Source organism: Pipistrellus kuhlii, unplaced genomic scaffold (assembly GCF_014108245.1).
Source record: "Pipistrellus kuhlii isolate mPipKuh1 unplaced genomic scaffold, mPipKuh1.p scaffold_m20_p_7, whole genome shotgun sequence".
NCBI classification, from domain to species: Eukaryota; Metazoa; Chordata; class Mammalia; order Chiroptera; family Vespertilionidae; genus Pipistrellus; species Pipistrellus kuhlii.
Window position 1 is genome coordinate 62,908,153 of NW_023425573.1, and position 24,076 is coordinate 62,932,228.

Sequence of the window (24,076 nt, forward strand, 5' to 3'; positions counted from 1 at the left end):
ATATATATTGTAATTATAGGTATTGTGATTACTATCCATATAACTAGTTATTTGCAGAGCTAAGAGTATAGTTTTAGATGTAGCATTTCTGGGCCTAATGGTTGACACATTTTTAAGGTTTAATTATTTCCTTTTTTTTGTTTTTTCCTCTCTCATAGTCATTATGTCAATTGTATCACCCCTGCCCCCAGAAATATCTAGTTAGATACCTAGGTTTTTTATTTTATTCAGTGTCTCATGGTTCACAGAGCCTTCTATGTTATGATGACTATCTTCTAAGCTTTTTTCCCCATTTTTTCAGTTTTCTAAAAACTGAAAACTAAGATCTGAATATAATCAAAAAAATATATATCTAGGACAAGGAGTACTGAGATTCCTGTTTTCTGGGTACTATTATATATGGATTACTGGGAACAGAGGATTGCAGACTGGTCATTTCAGGTAATAGGAGGAAGTGTCTGTTATTAAGCAAAATCTCAAGGGATTGAAATAATGGTCCAGAGAATAGCAGTTTTGCACCTTATTTTATACATTACAATAAAAAGAGGTGACACTAGTGGGTTACATGAAATCTTTTGGTGATAGATTAAGAAGGTAAGAGAAAGAAAAGTGGTGGGGTAGGGAGAACTTTTCAGATTAGATGAAAAGTAAAATGATAACCACATACATCTTTTACATAGGTGGGTACAGGATAGTTAATCAGTCAACAATTACATGATAAAACAATGAGAGGATTTGTTGTTTCAACCCTGGTGCATTGGTTATGGCCTGAGGGGTCTGGAAAAGGGAGTTACCCTGACATTGCAAAGAAATGTTATCATAGAAAAAGACAGGCTTGTTTAAGGTAAAGAATGCCTTTGTCTAAGGAAGATTCTAATCTAGGGCACCCTTTGTGGTTACTTTAGGGCTCTGAGTTTGCATGGCAGCTATGCAGGCCTCCCCTGAGCTAGTAGGCAGGTTCGCATTTGGCCCCTGACAGAGCCTATCATGGTAAAATGACACCATATTTCTTTAATGTTCACATTACTGTGATTCCAAGTCCAACCTGCTCAGAATATCAGGAAGTTTAATCTTTTATAAGGTTGCCTGCCTTAGAATTTGCCCAAGATGATGCAATATGTTCATTTTGATTTAATTTATCTTTAAAACTTTCTAAGTATTCAGTTACCTGCTAGACCAGTGGTTGGCAAACTGAGGCTCTCGAACCACATGTGGCTCTTTGGCCCCTTGAGTGTGGCTCTTTCAAAAAATACCATGTGCAGGCGCACACATACAGTGTGATTGAAGGAGTACCCTAATTAAGTTAATAACAATATGCCTGCTTATATAGTTTAAAGTTTAAAAAATCGACTCTCAAAAGAAATTTCAGTCGTTGTACTGTTGATATTTGGCTCTGTTGACTAATGAGTTTGCCGACCACTGACCTAATCCATACTGGCCTATCAACTAAGTAAGGCTCAGCTTTTTGTTCTTCTAAAATATAGCTGAGCACAACTCATAAAGCAGCACCTGCTACAGCTTCTCCACTTCTTTATTAGTAACTTAACTGACAGCTTATTCTTGGTCTGTACATCTTAAATAGTTTTAGCCACCCAATTTTCTTGAAATTCCAGTTTTCTTTCTTCTGGTAAAGATGCTGATTTCCCTGAAAAGATATTAAAATTTTTGTAAGTTCCTACTGTAAGACACTTTATCACATTTTAACAGGATTTAAATAAAGATTTTGTTTTCCTAAATCATTTTCTCTGTGTCCTACTCAGAGGATGTCTTCCCGAAGTACTTGTATGGGGTGACAGTGGATTGGCACAAGCCTGTGGAGTGCTGTGTAAATTCCTGGCTGAGAATGTTGGACTCTCCATCTTGAAAATGAAATCTTAATTTACCTGGAGGCAAGGGCGCTACAGCTGGCTCCTGAGTTCAGCGCTCAGTCACCCACTTGATGTCCAGCACATTAAATCCCTCCACTACCCCCAGAGAGTACAGAAAACAGGTGCAGCCATGGCTCTCTGCTTACCTTGGTTTTAAGTCAATTGTCTCATTATTTGCAATCTCCAAGAGGAGTCCAGGCCTACTTCCTTAATCCCTGCCCTTCAGATACGTGATCTTCCAGCCATACCACATGATCTAGAAGAGAGCTGGCAACCAATCTCAGAAATATCCCCGTTTATTCTGGCTGCCATGGAAGGGGCAGCACAGAGCCATTACTTGCTGCCCTCAGATTCACTGATGAAACTCAATGTTAGAAGTTCAAGACTCCATTGCTACTACTAGAAGAAAAAGTGGAGATACATTCTTGAATGCCCCATTTATTCAGCTATATCAAAAACAATGAGAAAAAGAAAAGTCCATAAAACTTCCCAAACCTCAGGTGATAATAATTTTAAGTTGTCATTTTTCATTACTTTCTCTCACTCAGTCACACACAGCCCTTTTGCCCAAAGCATGAGCTAAGCATTAGAGTGACTACATTGGGGATATTTCTAGTATGTGCCCAAATAGTTTCTAGGATCTGAATTTTTATTAGCATAATGATAGTTTTATATATTATTGTGTAACTAGATTATGTTTTTAAGGAGCTGGAAATACAGAGAGAGGTCAAAAAGGTAACTTAAATCCCTGCCTTCATGGAACTTGAATTTAGTGCACAAATATACAGTGCCCCCCCAAAAATATGTACATATTCTAATAGTTGATAGCTCAAATTTGAAAATAAAATTTATTTTAATGGACACTGCCTTTGTAATTATTCATAGTGTGTATACCTATTGGGAGGATACTCTATATGTGAAAATGTTAGATAAGAAAAAGTAGAATGAACTAAAACAGAGTAGGTTTTTAGGAAGTCCCTGAAAAGGAGGTGCTATTTGAACTTACACTTGAATGACAAGAAAGATGCATCCTTATGAAGATTTCTAAGAAAGAGCTTTCTAGGAAGAGAAAATAGCAAACCAAAAGCCTGAAAGGCCAAAAGTCCTTGGCATGTGCTGGCTAATGTGGGTCAGGAGGTGGGAGCTTCATTCCAGAGCAGAGGAAAACCAAGAAGAGATCTGAGAGACAGACTAAGGATTACTGCTAAAAAGACTGAGGACTTTATTCTAATAGTCAGTTGAGGGTTAAACAGGAATTTATAATCTAGTTTATGTTTTAAAGGATTACTTGGCATTGTTGGAAGACTGATCAGTGAAGGAGGGCAAGAATAAAAGCCTGCAAATTTCAGGAGTCATAGAAGGTCAGGAGAGGCTGAGATAGCTTGGGCTAGTGTGGTGGCAGTAGAAGAGGGAGAAGTGGATTCAGAGAAGTAATTGGGTGTTAGGAAATTGGAAGCTATTTGAGAAGTAAGGTTCAGATCTGCTTCAACTCAGGGTGTGTCTTCACTCAGTGGATCCTGTTATGCTTCTTAGGCTGGACTTTCAATTCCTGTTTTCGTCTCACTTCCCCCCATACTTTGTTCTATTCTTAATAAATTAGCAGATATGTGGTACTGTATATAACCAGTCAGGGATGCCTTAACAAAGTACTACAGAATGAGTGATTTAAACAATAAAAATGAATTTTCTCATTGTTCTGGATTTGGAAGTCCAAGGTCAAAGTGTCAGCTGGTTTGTTACTCCACGGGCCTCCTTGTGTAGTAAATGACCAGCTTTTCTCCATGTCTTCATATAGTCTTTCCTCTACGCTTCCTTTCCTTCCTGGTGTTTCTTCTTATGAAGACAACAGTCCTATTGGATTATTATATTAAGGAACCATCTTTATAACCTCATGTAACCTTAGTAACCTCTTTCAAGAGGGGAGGTAGAAATTCAACATATGAACTTTTTTTTGAAGGTTGGGGGCACAAAACAGGGAAGACAATATTCAATTTAGCCCTGCTTAGACTTTGCTTAAGCTGAGTCTCTTTAGGGTTAGGGTTAGGGTTAGGGTTAGGGTTAGGGTTAGGGTTAGGGAGGTTTAAGCACCAGGATGGCATACTTTATGGTGAAAAATTATTCTGTTAAAACTTTGTCATGCTGAAGTTGGTTTGGCTCAGTGGATAGAGTGTTGGCCTGTGGACTGAAGGGTCCTGGGTTTGATTCCAGTCAGGGGCATGTATTTTGGTTGTGGGTACATCCCCAGTAGGGTGTGCAGGAGGGAGCTGATATGGATGTTTCTCTCTCATCAATGTTTCTAACTCTCTATCTCCCTTCTTCTATAAAAAAATCAATAAAATATATTAAAAAACAAAATAAAAAAACTTTATCCTAAACAATGGGTAAATCAAAGTTTAAAAAATGTTTGCTTTTGCTTTTAACATGACTAGTCTCATTTGTTTAAAATGGTGATAGGTTTAAATATGAATTACAATATTTAATTTTCTTTATATTAATAGGTAATTTATATATGACTTGAACTTGGTGATCACCTTTGGCATAATTACCAGACAATTAGCATATTTTTTTTCCACTGCCAAGAATTTCTACTACTAATGACTAGTGTAGGGGAAGAAAAATAATTTTCCCTCTACCCTTCTAAATTCTTGGCTGATATATCTAGTAATAAAAGAGGGAAGGAAGAGTAGGATGGGAGTGGGGAGGGTAAGTGAACAACCAAAGAACTTGGATGCAATGGACACAGACAGTAGGAGATGGGCTTGTGCTAGGGGGTGGAAATGACTGGGGAGAGGTTAATGGGGGGAAAAGGAGACGTGTAATAATTTTAATAATAAAAATTAAATTAAAAAAGATAAATTAATAGGAGAGTAAAACATAAACAATTTTGTTCAAGAACCCCACAAATATTTGAGATTCAAAAGGCAACCAGACTATTGAGTCTTATATAGCATCCTGCATAAGAAAAGAGATAGGGAGAATTGTGTGGTTTCAAAGCAGGGAGGCAATTCATGTGAAAGGGAATAGAAATGTTTGGTAAACACCCCCTGCCGTGCACAGATGAAAAAGTCATCACTGATAAAAGGTCTTTTTTCTAGTGTAGGCCCCCTTTCAAATGTAAATTTCTCGAACAAAGAGCAACTTCTACTCTGTACACAGAGATTCTCTTGTGTCGGTTTAAAAAAAATAATAATCAGCTCAAAGTAATTCTTATGCCAAAGAGGCACATGTGGGGGTGACACTTTTCTGCTAGCAACAAGATAAGTAGTATAAAAACATAGAAAAAATAGTGCAGATTCATTCATCATTCTGACAAAGTATTTCCACACACATTCCTATTGACATTATTTATATTTTATAATCAGTAGAGCCACATGTATGTTTCATATTTTCTGAACTTTTTTTTTCTCATTCTTTTATTCCATAGAGCTATTAATGACTGTCCTTAACATTTAAGATGCTTGGCTAAATATGTCGTAGATTATTTAAGGCTAGTAAAATTTACCTCATTTATGGATGATAAGAGGAATACTAAGAATCAAAGTAAGGTACCCAAAGAGTAAATGTCAGTCAAATTTGTGTGATTCTAAGCCACATTCTCTCACCTACTCCAGTAACTCTCAACCAGCCTGAAATACCATTCAAATGACTAGCATTGGTATATGTATGGAGGATAAAAGTTAAAAAGACATAATAATTCCTGCCCTAAAGAGTCTTGCATTTTAAATAAGGAGACATACATGTAAAAACGAAGTACTATAGGATTATGAATCCTATATAATAAAGAGGGAATATGCAAATTGACCATCACACCATCACAAATATGGCAGTGCCCATAGCCACAAGATGGTAGTGTCCAGGCCTGTCAGCTCTGCTGGAGTCCCCCAGTCCCGGGGGGGGGGGGGGGGGGGGGGTTCACTCCATGCACTTGCCACCAGAGTCCCCAGTCCTTTCAGCCCATCCCTGAGGTGCCTGCTGCCAAAATCCCCCATCCTTTCACAGAAAATGGGTTGCCTCAAAAATTGGTTAAGCTTCCTAAGACAAAAGGTATTCAAAATCTTTGAAAAGAGGATTCCAATATTTATAAAAGTTTGGACTAGACAATTCAAGGTTATTTCTGTTACAACTTTCTATGATTTTTTTTATATTAATATTGTGAATTCACATAGTATCAGCTGTATTGTAAGTAAGCAAATATTATTTAAAGGAATGGCCATTATTATTAAAATAAAACCACACGGTTTGTATATCAAGGACATTTTGTGTGATTTTCCTAATGGCTGGAATTAATGCTCCTAAACCAGCAGCTGGACATCCCCGAGGGGTCCCAGATTGGAGAGGGTGCAAGCTGGGCTGGGGGACAACCCCATCACCGCCATGCAAGAATACTGTACACCGGGCCTCTAGTGTTATAATAAAATTATAAACAGACCACAGAACAACAACACAAAGGATTAGATGAAGCCATTCTATCTCTTGAGGACAACTACAGTTTCCAAATAGAGGTACCATTTGAGCTGAGTCTATAAATCTGTATATGTATCCATTATTCACATAATCAAAATGTAGGTGGGTATGGCAGTGGCAGTTAAGGATTTCAGATGGAGGATGTAAACTGACTAAAAATACAGAAAGGTATAGAAATGCCTGGCAATCATTTGGAAAATCATAAATACTTTCAACTCTACTAATTAATTGGTATCTAGGGGACATGGTAAGGGGAAACAGATAAAACAGTGCAGACACAAACACAACTGGGATGCAAATTGAATATTTAATTCAAATGTGTGTAATTAAAATATTCAAATCATCTGCTCTGTTACTGGAGTTGAGTAATTCTACATCCGTTCCTTTCCCTGCCCCTCTTCTTTGATCCTTTTTCTAATGAAGACGATCTTAGATGACATCAGTTTGCATTAAATAAACTTTACTTTTTTAAAAATTTTTTTAATATCCTTGCAAGCAGTTATTTGGAGTTGCCTTGTTTTTGTCAGCTTACTCTTTCTTCTCACTGTCATTTCACCTTCATCATTGCACAAGAATTCAAGTTCACTAGCAACACAGTCAAGCCATTAACTCAGAAATTAAATTACCTGCCATTCTCCAGCTTTTTTCCCTATAACCCCAGACTGCACCCTTAGCTCTCAATGAGGCAAAAGTCTCAATATAACACTGAATGGAAGGAAGTTAGGGTCATATCTGTCAGTTCAAGGCCACAGAGAATTCAAAGCAAAATTCTTGACTTTGTTCTGCAAGTGTTTTCCATCCTACTTTCACTGTTCTCCAAATTCTCTGTTTAAGATGAAAAGAAAGTTGAAACAATTCTTAGTGGAAGGAAGAGCAAAGAGACATCTAGTTCTGTCACTGCCCTAAGACGCAGAGCTTTGCACAGGGCTTCAGCCACTGCAGAGCTTCCTCGGCACCAGAAGGCCAGCTCACAGGCTAATGGACAGCTGTAGGCAGACACCCACATGTCTGACTCTCCAGCTGGAGGGGCGTTTCTGATTTGTGATAGGTACAGTGTAAAAACGGAATGGTTTCTATGTAATTATGAATGATAGACCCATTCTGATGGGTAGATATTTCTCATATTCACAATAGTTTTAATTATTTTTCTTCTGGTTATTGCCATTCATGTCTTTTCTGAAACATGGTTAATCTATCCTTGGGAATTGAATGTTGACTGCAATTCAATATTCCTGGAACACAGAGCACTGGGGGCCGTTAACAGATCAGGTGATGGAAAGTTAAGTGGGCATCAAATAATAGAAGGCCTTCGTGCCATGCTAAGAGGCTTGACAAGGGAAGCCAGGAGAGAGGTTTCAGCACCAGGATGGCATGCTTCTATTTGCATTTTGGAAAGATCACTCTAGTGTCTCCTGAGCAATGATAGGAGGATGAGAATTGATAAGGCACGGAGCTGAGCAGTTTCAGTGGGAATGGAGGGAAATGAAATATTCCTTTGATGAGATAAGGGTGAGGTCTTAAGTGGACTTGCATGGAATGAATAGGTACCTGGGAGAGGCCATGGAGGCAAGGTGGGGGAAACAGATGCCTGTCTGGTATTTACTTTTAATGACTGAGTGGGGGCTATTCTTTATGAGAAGCTATCTTAGTTGGTTCAGGCTGCTCTAACAAAAGATACTGGGTGGCTTAAACAACAGATATTTATTTCTCATTGTTCAGAGAACTCAGGCACCAACAGACTTTCTATCTTGGTGAGAACCCACTTCCTAGTTAACAGAAAGCCAGGTGGCCTCGCTGTCTCACATTGGAAGGGCTGAGAGCTCTCTTGAGTGTGTGTGTTTTTATAAGGGCACTAATTCCATCCATGAAGACTCCCCTCTTACAACCTAATCACCTCCTTAGCACCCCACTTTAGGGATTAAAATTCAACATATGCATCTGGGGCATCCCACACATTAAATCTATAACAGATATTTACTGGGGAAGGAGCATACATGGAAAAAAAAGAAAATGGATTTCATTTTGGTAATGTAACATTTGTGGTGACTGAGCTCTTAGTAATACGGGAACTGAAAACTCAGAGCTCTTAAGCCCTCTCTCCAACATGCACTTCTCCTGGAATTCTCTGATTTCATGCTGCAGTTTGCATCTAGATTTGCTGCTATCATCCTTGGATCTGTATTTACCATTACGTGGGTGGGGTTCTGTTTGTCTATCTTCTCTGTTTTCTAGATACTATATCTCCCAGCTTACTTTCTTGTTATATTGAAGAATAGCTTCCAGCAAGCTTTCTGAGAAAGGATACTTGTGAGGTAAATTTATCAAGACAAAGCCTGAACGTGCTTTCATTCTACCCTCACATTCAGTTGGCTGGTGTCTTAGTCTGTTCAGATTGCTGTAACAAATTGTCATAGACTTGGTGACTCAAAGAAATGTTTATTCTCACAGTTTCTCACCGTAGAAGAGTCTGGGAAATCCAGGATTAAGGTGCTGGCAGATCCAATGTTGGGACAGCCTGCTTTTTGTTTGCAAGCAGCATATCCTCGTATCCCCAGGTGGAGGGGATCAGAGAAAGAGGGAGGGCTAGATCTCCTCTTCTGATAAGACCCAGTGATCTCATCCTGGGGGCTGTACCCTCATGACCTAATTACTCTCCCAATGCCATCTCACTGGCGGGGATGGTGAGTCAGAGTTTCAATATATGATTTTTGTGTGTGTTTGGGGGGAGGGGGGAGGGGTGGCAAAACATTCAGTCCATAGCAATTGAGAATGGAAATCAAGACTGAAAGAAATCTGCCAAAACTGGTTTGGCTCAGTGGATAGAGCATTGGTCTGCAGACTGAAAGGCCCCAGGTTCCATTTCGGTCAGGGGCATGTGCATTGGTTGCGAGCACATCCCTGGTAGGGGGTGTGCAAGAGGCAGCTGGTCGATGATTCTCTCTCATCAATATTTCTAGCTCTCTTTCCTCTCCTTTCTCTCTGTGAAAAATCAATAAAATATATTAGGGAAAAAAAAAAAAAAAGACTGGAAGAAATTCGTTTCAAATCTTCCAAGGTATGCTTAATTGTCTCTCTCAAATTTAATGCTACATTTGAGAAGTCCACTGCTATTCTGCCTGTGTACCCTTTATTATTAACTATTTTTTTTTCTCTCTGGAAACATGAACTCTTTTCTTTGTCCTTATTATTCTGGCATTTCATAATAATGTGTTTCTGCTTTCATCTTTTTTTTTTTTTTTCCTTCTGGGAATGAGTTTGGTTATTTTAACCTGCAAACTAATATTCTTCAGTTCTTGAAAATGGTGTTAATTTTTTAAATGTTTTTATACCCTCTGTTTCTCAAATATCTCTTTCTAAAACCATATAACTTAGGCAGTGAACTGCCTTTTTTTTCCTTTTCCTTTTTTATTTAATTGAGGATTTTTTTCAACTTTCAATTTTGTATCAAATTTTTTTTTATTTCAGTTATAAGAGTTTTAAAATTTGAGTTTATTTATTTATTTTTTTCTTTTTATTAAAATATATTTTATTGATTTTTTTACAGAGAGGAAGGAAGAGAGATACAGAGCTAGAAACGTCAATGAGAGAAACATCGACCAGCTGCCTCCTGCACACCCCCCACTGGGGACATGGCTGCAACCAATGCACATGCCCCTAACTGCAATCGAACCTGGGACCTTTCAGTCTGCAGACTGACGCTCTACCACTGAGCCAAACCGGTTTCGGCTAAAATTTGAGTTTAAATTTTGATTTCACAGTTTCTTTTTAAATACTTTTTTGCTCTTGCTTTAAGAATGCAATGTCTGACCTAACCGGTTTGGCTCAGTGGATGGAGCATCAGTCTGCAGACTGAAGGGTCCCAGGTTTGATTCTAATCAAGGGTATGTACCTTGGTTGTGGGCACATCTCTAGTAAGAGCTGTGCAGGAGGCAGCTGATTGATGTTTCTCTTTCATAAATGTTTCTCTCTATCCCTCTCCTTTTCTCTCTGTAAAAAAATCAATAATATATATTGATATATATATATATATATATATATATATATATATATTGAATATATATATATATTTTAAAGAATGCAATGCCTATTATTAATCTGAGGATATTGAACTTCAGTCAAGATGGCAGTGTAGGGAAATGTGATATTTGCATCCTCCTACAATCACTTCAAATCACAACTAAACAACAGAACAACCTGAGTCTAGCTGAATGGAAGTCCTACAACTAGGGATTTAAAGAAGAAGCCACATCAAGACTGATAGGTGGAACAGAGATGTGGAACTGGCTAGGCCCACACCTATATGTGGCAGATAAAAATCAGGAGGGATATTTCAGCTTCAGAGGAGTTCATGAGAATGAGGGGTCCCAACCCCATACAAGGCCCCCCACACCAGAGATCCAGTGTCAGGAAAAGCAGTCCCCATAACTTCTGGCCATAAAAACCAGTGGGGATTGTAGCTGAATAACATGGAGGGCTTCTGGAGTTCCAAGCAGTTCCTTTTAAAGGACCCATTTATGGACTTATTCAGACTCACTCCCTCTGAGCTCCAACACTGAGACAGCAGCCCAGCTGGCATAAGATACATTATATGGAGGAACTGAATTTTCTGATATCTAGGCAAGAAATGGGTGGTGCAGCTTTCTCCCAGACAAAAGTGCTATTTCTTTCTTGAGCCCTCTCACAAGAAAACCAACAGGCAGGCAGGCAGTCTGATATATCTGAGTCTCCACCAACCTGGCTAACACTGTTATCCCCACTCTCTTGATTCCCTGAATTCCCCACCCAACTTGCATACCTACACAAGGTGTTTCCAGTGACTTTTCCATATGAATGGCCTGTTCTGGCTCACACTTTAGACTTTGCTAAACTCTCTTAAACAAACAGCATCTGGGCTCATCATAGCCTATACATCTTGCTAAATGGCCCCAGGTCAGACACTAGCAGCAACCCTCCTTGGTTCACCACTTGGTCTTACCTGGGTACAAGCAGATTACAAGTAGCAGCCATCTATAGATGGCTTTGTAGCTTGTACCAGGTGGCCTCTGGCAAATGGTGGTTGGCTGATGAACTTGGCCTGCACATTCTGGGATTCTACAGAGTCAGAGAACCTGATTGACTACTTAAGAACAGGTTGAAACATCACCCAATCACATACACAAGAGACATACTCAAGGGGCAGACTCAGTGGCACCAGAGCCCTGCTGAAATAAGTCCTGCTCTGTTGGGTGGGCTCCTGATCTTCCACAGTGGTTGGTAGTCTGTGATTGAAACCTGTAATAGTGCCAGCAGCCCTGGGGATAAATCCCTCCCATTGACATCCCAATAGCAATCAAGGGTCAACTACAGCAGGATGTGCAGATAGTGGAGGGGTCACACATGCAGTATCCAGCTTAGATGATAAGTGAGGCTATGACACTGGACACTACAGAAAACCTACTACACAAGGCCAATTTATCAAACTCAGGAGATGTTGCAGTTCTACCTAACCCTTAGAAACACAAGGAAGCTGCCAAAATGAGGGAAACAAAGAAATAGATCTAAAATGAAAAGCAGAACAAAATTCCAGAAAAAGAACTAAACAAAATGGAGACAAGCAGATAAACAGTCTACTAGACCAATCTCTTATTGTAAGGATACTCAGTGAACTTAGAATTTAAACAGCATAACAAAGGACATAGAAACCACAAAAAATAATCAATAAAAAATGAAGGATATACTAACTAAAATGAATAATAATTTATAGGGAATAAAAAGTAGAGTAGATGAAGCAAGAATCAAATTAGCAATTTGGAAAAAAAAAAGAAGCAAGAAGCACTCATTCAAAACATTAAAAAAAAGAAAAGAATTATAAAGTAGATAGTGTAAGGAGACTCTGGGACAATGTCAAGCATGCCTACAATAGCATCGTGGGGGTGCGATGGAGGGGTGGGTGGAAGGAAAAGAGAGAGCAAGAATTTGAAAAAGAGTGACAAAAACTTTCCTAATCTGGTAAAGGAAATAGACATAGGAGTCCAGAAAATGTCAGACATCTCAAGCAAGATGAACTCAAAGAAGACCATAACAACACTCCTTAAAATTAAAATGCCAAAGGTTAAAGACAAACACTGATTCTTAAAAGCAGCAAGAGAAAAGCAGTTGGTTATCAACATGGGAGTTTATCAACTGATTTTTCAACAGAATCTTTAAAGACCAGAAGGATTAGCAAGAAATATTCAAAGTGTTGAAGAGTAAGAACCTACAATCAAGATAACTCTACCCAGCAAAGTTATCATTAAAATTGAGGGACATATAAAAAGGTTCCTAGACAAAAGAAAGCTAAAGGAATTAATTATCACCAAACATGCATTACATGAAATGTTAGAGTTTTTTTTTTAAAAAAGGAAGTAACTGAAATCTGTTTGGCTCAGTGGATAGAGAGTTGGCCTGTGGACTGAAGGGTCCCGGGTTCGATTCTGGTCAGGGGCATGTATCTTGGTTGCGGGCACATCCCCATTAAGGGTTGTGCAGGAGGCAGCTAATGGATGTTTCTCTCTCATGGATGTTTCTAACTCTCTATCCCTCTCTCTTCCTCTCTATATATAATTGATTTTTTTTTTTTTTTTTTTTTTTTTTTTTACATATTTGTATGAAAGGAAGTAGAGTCCTGTGTTGCTTAGTAGTTGAACATCAACCTATGAACCAGGAGGTCATGGTTCAATTCACAGTCAGAGTATAAGCCCAGGTTGTGGGGCCATGCAGGAAATGGCCAATGATTCTCTCTCATCATTGATGTTTCTATTTTTCTTTCCCTCTCCCTTCCTCTCTGAAATAAATAAAAATATATTTTAAAATAAAAACAAATAGAAAGAAGAATATAAACAAAATTAAAAAAAGTATGAACAATAAAATGGCAATACATATCTATCAACAATTGAATCTATAAAACAAAATAAACAAAAATAATGACGATTTAAATTATGTGTACTTTTTTTGGTTTGATTTCTATTGCTTTTATCCCCCCTGAGTATTTTTTTTTCTGTTTATTTATTTAATTTCACTCTTGGTTATGGTGTATTTTTTCTTTAATTATTTGGTGTTTCTTGGCTGGTGCTTCAGCTTTCTAAAAGTGATCAAAAAATCTAAATTCAAGAGGCAGAACTTATGTAATCGTTACATTATTAAAATAGCTATATTGAACCATGTTGGAGATGAAGATTTCCCCAATAATCAGATTCTTCAGAGTATTGGGGGGACAGTTTCTAACAAAAGTGAAACTCCTTTATCTCTTCTATGGGGATATTGGTCTAGATGCCAGTTTCCTTAGAGATTGGAGAAAGCGATGTAGAGTAGAGGTCTCATAATTTAGCATTTAGGCCTGTGATCCTTAATCCTAGTTGCACAGTAGAATTACCTAGGAAGATTTGAAAAATCTTGTTGTCATGTCTCAGACCACAACAATCTCAGAGTGGCTACCAGGTGTTTCTTTTTAAAGGTCTCCCTGGTGATTTTGATGTTTGTCTCAGGTGGAGACCTCTTGACCAACAAGTATCAGCTTCACCTTGGGACCTTGTTGGAAATGCAAATTATCAAGCCCCACCTCAGACCTATTGAATTTTAAACTTGATAGTGGGGTGCAGAAATCTTGAAAGGCCCTTCAGCTGACTCTAATTCACACTCAAGTATGAGAGCCACTGATATAGATTATCATTTAATCTCTGCATTTAATATGATATTCACAGCCTCAGTTGCCTTTTATTTTCAGTGTCATTCGTGGTGTGGTCATCTTCTTCAGAGAATAAATCTTCCATCTTTGACCAGACTTCAGAAAGACCACTTAGCTGTGTAAACCATTTTCTAACTGCTTCTAATTAGACTAAACAAATCATCTTTTTTGTTGTTGCATTTATCTATTTTAGAGGTCTTAAACTCTTCAATTTCTGATCTCTTCTAAATTCCCGCAGTGCACATTAACTTGCACCTGGACTCCCATTGCAGGTCTAGATTTTCATTTTATCTGTCAAGCCAGTCAACAATTATAATCTACTTTCCACCTACTATTTTTAATAGCCATGGACTCCTCTCCTATTCTCTTTGTTGGCATATGACATTTTCATTGCTTTCTTGTAAATGTTGGGATTTAGAAAAGAATAGAGATAATATAATTGCCACAGAAAATACCAGACATCCAGTTAAACTGGAATTTCAAATAACCAACAAACTTTTTTTGTATAAGTATGCCCTAAAAGTTATTTTTATTTACCTGAAACTCAAATGTAACAAGGCATCTTGTTAGAGTTTCTATTTTAAACATAAAGGGCTAGTGTTTGAGAAAAATCTAACTTTAAAATGAATCTCAACAATCGTGGTGAAATTCACTAAAAATCCATATTCTAAATATTTTAAAAGTAAGTTATTAATTTTGATGATATATTTAAGTAATAAAGTGTTATTAAAACTTTATACTTCTAATTTTAAAATGTATTTACTGAAATATATATTGCAACTTTCTTTAATTTGGGATGAAACTTTAAGTTCATATTTATCAAATAACCTTTGCATTATAAAGTATAATGTTATCAGTTTCAGTGGGTTACTATTTTATGCACAGAGCAATGCAGTGGAAAGAGCATTGAAATTCTAGTACTATCAACTGAGAATGAACACACTTCTGTGTGACCCTGGGGAAGGTCATCTTCTCACCTTCTGGTTGCTTATCTTTAATAGATGTTTTAACACATTACATCTCAGTTATGATGATTAAGTGAGACAATCAGATTTGCTTATGTTCTGAGCCTAGAAAAGGCCCTGGAACTTACTAGGTTTCAGTAAATTCATTCTCTCTCTCTCTCTTTCCCCTCTCCCCCTCTTTGAGTGAAGATTTTGAAGACTGTGTGGTAAAAACAATTTATATTTATGCTACTTGAATAATTATTGTTTCATATTTCATCATATTCTTTACTGTCTCTATTAGCAAATGTATTAGTTTCCTAGAGCTGCCATAGAAACCACAAAAAATAATCTGTCAGAAATGAAGGATATACTAACTGAAATGAATAATAATTTACAGGGAATAAAAAGTAGAGTAGATGAAGCAAGGATCAAATTAGCAATTTGGAAAAAAAAAAAAGGAAGCAAAAAGCACTCAATCAAAACACTTTAGGCCACAGATTGAGTGACTTAATGGAAATTTCTTTTCTCATTATTCTGTAGGCTTGTGGTGTGGGAATTTCTTATTTCTTCTGAGACCTCTTGTAGGTGACTATCTTCTCCCTGGGTCTTCACTCTGTGTGTCTGTATTCTAATTTCTTCCTCTTATACAGACACTAGTCATGCTGGATTGTGACCTACCCCAATGGCCTCATTTTAAATTAATTGCCTCATTAAAGGCCCTGTATCTAAATATAGTTACAGTCTATTGGGAGTTAGAACTTCAACATGTGAATTTCAGGAAACACAATTCAGTCCATAACAGTGAAATAGTTATTAAAATTATCTGGTAGCAACTTAAGCAAACAGCTTTTGAATTCTGGTAATTTCTGAAGATTCTCATGTATTCATGTTACTAACAACGTGAGATAAGCAAATGTGAATTGAAACACTAATTACACCATCAAAAGAAAAATTACTTACATTAGAGGAATCTTTATAAAGGATAACATTTATAAAGAGATATTTTTAAAAGATAATATCAACAGGGATTGGGAGAGATGGGTTTATTGAAATGCTTTTAAAGTTATGAGTTATCATGTGAGATATTTGGGGGGATATTTATTTTCCCAATCTTTTAACATGTATTTAGGGAATTTCTACATTATACTCAGTTCAAAAGAATGCAAATTATTGTGAAAAATACAAAGAAGTACAAGACAGGATCCTTGCTGTCAGGAGCTTTTATTTCTGGATAAGGAGTCTAAATTTAAACAAGTGAAAAGAATAGAACAAGCAATAAAATAAAACTGTATGTTTCTGTCTGTACAGGCCATAGAACCAATGAGAACAAAGGGTCAGTGTGAGAGATTCTAGTCTGAAATATTTAACTGAGGGTGGGCTTATACTTCTGCAATAATGGAATTATGGTGGAATTATGCACAAAGGTAAAGAAGCCAACAAAATAAATAATGGAATTGTATCTATATTCTTCATATCACTAATAGCAGTCTTCAGTTATATCTTTAATGATCATAAGAAAACTTAACATGATACACATCTTCTTAAGTTTTTTAGCAAACTGTAAGGTATTGTTCACTGTAGGGCCAACAGATCTCTAGAACTTACTCATTTTGTGCAAATGAAACTTGATGCCTATTAAATAGCAACTCCTCATTTCTCCCTCCTCTCAGCCACCATTGTACTTCCTATTGCAATGAATTTAAATATTTTAGATTCCTCATATAAGTGAAATCATATAGTATCTGTCCTTTTGTGACTGGCAAATTTCACTTAGCATAATATCCTTGAATTTAATTCCTGTTGCTGCATGTGGCAAAATTTTCTTTTATCTTCCATTTTTTAAAGACTTTGTTTTGTTAGAGCAGTTTGTTTCATAGTAAGATTGCAATACAGAGATTTCCTATATACCTTTTACCCCCCACTATATATATATATATATATATATATATATATATATATATATACTCCCCCATTTTATCATCCCCCGAAAAGATTGTTTCTTTTTAAAGGCTGAATAATAATCCATTCTGTGTATGTGTGTATATGATATCTATCTATCTATCTATCTATCTATCTATCTATCATCTATCTATCTATTTATCATCTATTCTATTCATACATATATTGTGTATCACTTTTTTTATCCACTTATTCTATGAAGGACATTTATGGGTTTCTATACCTTTACTGTTATGAATAGTGATGCAATGAATATCAGAATGCTGATATCTCTTCTAGATTCCGACTTTAGTTTTTTTGGATACATATCCAGAAAGGGACTGCTAGGTCATATGGTAGTTCAATTTTTAATATTTTTAGCAATCCTGTTTTCTGTAGTGGCTATGCCATTTTACATTCCCAGCAAGAGTGTCCAACAATTCTTATTTCTCCACATCCTTTCCAACATTGTTATTTTTTTATGATGATTGTCATCCTAACAGGTGTGAAGGTATATCTCATTGTGGTTTTTATTTTTATTTCCCTGTTATTATTGATGTTAAGTATACTTTCATATATCTGTTGGCTGTTTGGATCTCTTTGTATAAATGTTTAATCAAGCCCTTTGCACATTTTCAGCAAGTTTGTTTTTTTACTACTAGTTTATAGGAATTTCCATTATTTCTTCTCTATTTGTTATTTCTTGTGTGTCTCTCTCACAAAAACATACATCTATAAAGGCAGATATGTTGTTTGACTTGCCTTCTGTCATGTTTTCATTATCAAAGTTAGGGCTTTACATACAATAGATGATCAACATTAGTGGAAAATTATGATGTGATAAGAGTAGGCTAAATGCATGTATTAAAGGGAGATTGAAAAGAAATATCAGTAGGTAGAATCAATGTAGTTTATATAATGATTTAAAAACCTGATAGGGAATTTTGTATTTGAGGCAGAATATTATTAGGTAGTTTGAAGACTCTTGACCAAGACCTAGAGGTGAACCTAAATAGTTTTTTCAGGATACTTGTGGTCCTAGTTTCATGCTGGTCATTGTTTCATGCTGGTCACTGCCGTTACCCAAACTCTCATAGCCCTTGATGGACCCTGGATTCTATGGCCATTGTCCTCAAGGCCATGACTTTTTGTGTTCAGTCCTTTCCCTACTTATTTCTTGACTTTGTACTACCCCTTAAAATTATAATTGGACCAGTAGATAATACCTTGAGTCTGCCACAGGGTGGCTATCTTCTGGTGGTTAAGGAGAAAAGTGTTTTCTTCTTATTTTTCCCCCTAATCTCCTAGAGCAATAAGAACAATGCAACCAGAAATAACATTTTTATTGTTTTACCATAGAGATTTGTTAACATGTTCAGTTTTAAATTGATAGGATCTAGGGTTCTTATAAGTTATATCTTAGCTGACTGAAACATGAGAATTTGCGGAGAAAGACGTTATCTTAAAAAAATCACTTACCTCCTGTTCTGTTTAGCGCTAATGTTGTCATAGAGTTACTGCTCAAAACACATTAGGTCTTAGAGGCTGGCAAAGGCACTACCATTCTCATAACCCTAAGTGATACACTCAGATGGTTAAACAGAAGAGATCCCTGGTTCTCAGTGTTAGAGCTCTTAGGTTCACTCAATCACCTATGTCCTAGTGGTGACATGTTTTGGCATAGAAGCCAGAAATGTGTTGTGCTTCAATGTGGGCTACTTTAAAACTCTAACCAGCATAGCCTTTTTCTTGAGTCAGAGAGCAGTCAGTCCATTAGACTCTGAATTCTATACTTTAGGTAAATTATTATTTATTGATTGTGTCTAAATTTTTTAAATACATTTTATTTCTGAAGCAATATACTTATAACACCAAAGCAACTAATATAAAAAAGACTTATCAGCAGCAATATCTCCTAATTCAACCTTTTAAAAAAAAATTTAATTTTATTTTATACAGAGAGAAAGGGAGAGAGAGAGTTAGAAACATCAATGAGAGAGTCATTGATCAGCTGCCTCTTGCACACCCCCTACTGGGGATATGCCCGCAACCAAGGTACATGCCCTTGACCGGAATCAAACCCGGGACCCTTCAGTCCCCAAGCCGACGCTCTGTCCATTGAGCCAAACCGGTCTGGGCTAATTCAACCTTTTCACCTCCAGTCACATTTTGCAGGCAAATCTCTTATTTCTGTTTATTATTATTTTATGGGGTTACTAGCAAATATTCTAGGTGATATTTCAAAACAACTAATTTTTTATTTGTCAGCTTTAGATATCATGCATTAATTTGCTGATATGCAATCATTATATTTCCCCTATTCTTCTCCTGTCAAAGGTTTCTAAACTAAACACATTTGCTTAGTGTCTATTTACTTTTCTATTAAAATGACTCTCCATTTTTTCCATGATATTCTTTCTTCTTTTTAACATATTTTCTTTAGACAACTCCACTTTTATTTTTACACTAGAGGACTGGTGCACAAATTTGTGCACAGGTGGGTTCTGGCCAGCCCACACCAAGCGAGACTGATCTGAAGTGGGGCCAACCTGGGTGAGGAGCTAAGGGATGTTGAGGGGGGCCAATCAGCATCCCAATCAGCAGGCTGGTTGGTCACCAGCAGGATGTGCCTTGGTGACTGGTCATCATTCGAGTCGTTCTAGTTCAGTCATTCTGGAGGTCCAATACACAAAACTCATGCATGGGTGGGAGGTGTCCCCCAGCCCAGCCTACACCCTCTCCAATCTGGGACATGTCAAGGGTAGGATCAGGCCTAACTGGTTAGTTGGACATTTCACTCACAATCCAAAACTTCTGGCTCCTATCTGCTCACCTGCCTGTCTTTCTGATTGCCTCTAACTGCTTCTGCCTGCCAGCCTGATAACCCCCTAACCAATACCATGCCAGTCTAATTGATGTCTAACTGCTCCCCTACAAGCCTGTTTGCGCCTAACCGCCCTCCCCTGTAGTCCTGGACACTCCTAACTGCCCTCACCTGCAGGGTTGATCACCTTCAACTGCCCTCCCCTGTTGGCCTGATCACCCACAACAGCCCTTCCTTGCAGGCCTGGTCCCTCCCAACTGCCCTCCCCTCCTGACCATCCTGTGGTGGCCATCTTGTGTCCACATGGAGACAGGATCTTTGGCCACATGGGGGCAGCCATCTTGGGTGTTGGAGTTATGGTCAATCTGCATATTATACTTTTATTAGATAGGATAGAGACGTGGTGTACGGGTGGGGTCCAGCTGGTTTTCCCTGAAGGGTGTCCCTGATCAGGGTGGGGGGTCCCTTGGGGCATGGGGTGGCCTGGGCAAGGGGCTTGTGGTGGTTTGAAGGCCAGCCATGCCCCCCAGTAACCCAAGTGGAGGCTCTGGTATCTGGGATTTATTTATCTTCTACAAGCCTTGTGCTTGCTCCTTGGCAGCAGCCATTTCTATTGAGATTTATTTATCTTCTATAATTAAAACTTTGTAGCCTTAAATGGAGGCCAAGACAGGCCGGGGCTGCAGAAGCTTGGCTTTCTCTATTGCCGGGGAAACCCTAGCCTCCTTCTCTCTCCAGCTGCATTGCTGCCATTTTTATTGGGACTTATTTATCTTTTATAATTGAAGCTTTGTACCCTGGAGTGGAGATCTAGGCCTGCCAGGGTGTGTGGAAAGCTTGGTTTCTCCCATAGCCAGGGAAACCTAAGCCTCCCTCCTATTCTCTCTATGGCTGCAGCTATCATGGTTGGAGTTGATTTGCATAATTGCTCCTGATTGGATGGTGGGTGTGGATTGTGGCCATGGCTTGTGGATGTAATGGAGTGATGGTTAATTTGCACATTACTCTTTTATTAGATAGGACTAGGATCCCAATGAACAAAATTAGTGCATGGGTAGGGGGGGGGGGTGTCCCTCAGCCTGGCCTACACCCTTTCCAATCTGGGACCCCTCGGGGGATGTTTGACTAAATCAGCAGTTGGACATCCCTCTCTTAATCTAGGATCATTAGCTCCTAACTGTTCACCTGCCTGCCATCCTGATTGCCCCTAACTGCCCTCTCCTGTTTGCCCCTAACCACTACTGCTTTGGTCCCCACTACCTTAGCTTTGTGAGGAAGAACATCCAGATAGATATCCAGAAGATGTTTGGTCTAACATATTACCCTTTTATTAGTACAGACTACAGGCCCAGTGCACAAATTTGTGCATAGGAGGGGTCCTTCAGCGTAACCTACAGTGATCAGGCTGAAACCCGTAGTCCAACACCACCTGCAGCTCCTAACTGCCACTCCCACTCATCCTGGCCCCTAAGCCAGCTGTGGGCTCACTGCCAATCAGTCCCGATTGGGAGAGGCCCGGGCTTTCCAACCATGAATCCTGCATCTGGCACCCTCCTAAGGAGAGTGGCTTGAAGGATTGGGTCAAAACTGGCTCTCCAACATCCCCCTTTGGGTCCCAGATTATGAGAGAGTGCAGGCCAGGCTAAGAGACTCCACTGGTGCATGACTGGGGCTGGGGAGGGAGCATGGGAGGGCTCCAGGGTATGTTCGGCCCATTTCGCTCAGTCCTACTTGGCCAGACCCCAGCAGCAAGCTAACGTACTGGTCACAGCATCTGCCCCTGGTGGTCAGTGCACATCATAGTGAGGAGTTGAGCTGCCTTAGCATATCATTAGCATATTACACTTTGATTGGTTGAACAGTTGACAGGACGACCAGACACTTAGTATATTAGGCTTTTATTATATAAGACTAGAGGCCTGGTGCACGGAATTTGTCCTCTCAGCCCAGCTTGCACCCTCTCCAATATGGGACCTTTTGGGGGATGTCTGACTGCCAGTTTAGGCCCAATCCCCAAACAGAACTTAAACTGGCATTTAGATATCCCTCTCACAATACAGGACCACTGGCTTCTAAAAGCTCACTGGCTTGCCTGCCTGCCTGATTGCCCCTAACTGTCCCCCCCCACCCCCCTTCCCTTTGGCCTGGTCACGCCATGCAGTCTGCAGTTCAGTCATTGTGTGAGGATGTCCTGACCAAATTGCATATTACCCTTTTATTAGTCTAGATATGGATTGCTATTTTTTTTAATATTAATGTTCTATACTGTAATTATAGTGAGTCCTCTGTGCTTTGTTTAAAGACTGACTTTAAAATTGAAAACAAATAAATGACATTTATTAGCATTATAGGACACATTAGAATTAAAGGGTAGGATTACATGTACTTATTTTTAGTCTCTCTCTCTCTCTCTTTCTCTCTCTCTCTCTCTCTCTCTCTCTAGCTCTTTCTACTTTTATTGCTCTATCTGTATTTCCATCTTTCTTATTCTTTTTATTTTTTGCCCCTGGAGATCTTACTTCCAGTCTTGTGATCCAGTGTGGACAGCTTTTTTCTTATGTTTAATGCATATGATTTATTATGGAGCTTCTCTTTTCCATCTTGCTTTGTTCAACTTTGTGTTTCTTAGATTCCATGGCATTTTTTTGGACTTATTTTCTCATTTTTGCTGAAGTTCAACTTTCAATTTCTTCTTAAGATTTGATGGCTTATAAACTTTGAGATAAACCCCCAACCCCTACATATACTTCTCCACTCCCCCTGCCATGTACAATCTATACAGTTAGTTAAAATAGTTTGGTATAGAACTCAAGCTTGATTATAATTTCCCTAATAATTTTGAATGTATTACTTTCCTGTTTTCTATTTTTTGCATAGTTGAAAAGAAGTCTGACATATGTTTAATTTGTACTACTTTAAAACTTAACTTTTTCTGAGAAGTTAAGAAAAAGGTTTTATTTAAGTATCTTAGTTTAAAATGGCACACACACACGCACACACACACACACACAGATATGTTCATGTTTTCTATTCTTTGTGCTGGTAGGTTACTTACAAATGTGGTTCTCATACTATTGGTCTCAGGACAAGGAATGGGGGAAATGGTAGTGGCATTACTTATAAAAGTAATGTCACTCAATCACTCTATTCTTAATCTTTCATTTTGCTTTTCACCCTATTTATAGGCTAGAATCATGGTCATCCAGAATTCTGTGGAGACCAATAACTTCCATTCCTTTATAGCTTTTTTCATGTTGCAATTTTGTCTGCCCATTTCTCCATTTCCCTGTTTCTATCCACATATCATCTTTTATACGTGCTTTGTATGCTTTAATTTTCTTGTTTATTATATAGATTCATTTTTTTTAAATCTTTTATGTTTCTACATTTTTATCACAGTGGTATAGTGGAAGAAATAGAAGGAAAAACATGTTTATTCCAGCCAAAATTTCTACCTTTTTTATTCACAGGGGATGATGCAAATCTGTGTGTAAATAAAAGCATAAGTGAATAGGCTATTCAATTTCACTTTCCTACTTTAAGTGCCATATCTGAATGTCAAGGAAGAGAACACTAAACTTTTCCATGGAAAGGAGATTAATTTAAGAGACTGAAATCAGTTCTTGATCCATAACCTGGGGCCACTATTCATTCTGTGATCCAGGGAAACCTACTTACTCTCTCTTTGCTTCAGTGTTTTTAACTGTAAAATTATTTAATAGTAGTAATACTAATCTTGTAGAGTTATTATGAAAGTTATATTAATTATTGATACTGTTTAGAATTGTACATTGCATAAAATCAGATTCTGGAAGGGATGATTATTATGACATCTGCATTATTACTGTTCTGGCCATACCAGAAGCTATGCTTTAGTTCAGGCAAAATATCTTGGCATTTAAATGAAAATAATTGTTCCTTGAAGGTAAACACTATTTTGTTTGTTCACAGACATAAATAACCTTATTTTCACTTCTAGGTAGAAATTGATTTGATCTCAACTGTCATTTGATTCTTGTTGAAAAGTGTAAGATTTATCCAAAAACTTTAAGAACTTTGTTTTAAATCATTGCATTTTCCTTAAAATTTTGTTTGTTTGGTGCACTCAGCCTGGAGTCTTAGAAAGAGCACATGTTTTATAAACAGGAAGACAAAATATGTAAATTTAATTAAGAAAGTTAATGTACATGAATCTTATATTGTTTATGAAAAGAGAATTATAATAGTTTGCTTACAGGTGTGCTATGACAATATAAAGTAATATAATAATAAATGTGTGATTTTCATTAAAATGCTAGCATCCTGAAGGCCAGGACTATTTTTTTAATCTGTG

At 37.9% G+C, this 24,076-nt stretch overlaps 1 protein-coding gene across 1 annotated transcript in view; it reads left to right on the forward strand.

Moving 5' to 3' along the window:
- Positions 1–24,076, forward strand: part of LRP1B (LDL receptor related protein 1B) — a 1,573,107-nt gene that overhangs the window by 1,110,533 nt on the left and 438,498 nt on the right. The window lies entirely within an intron of this gene.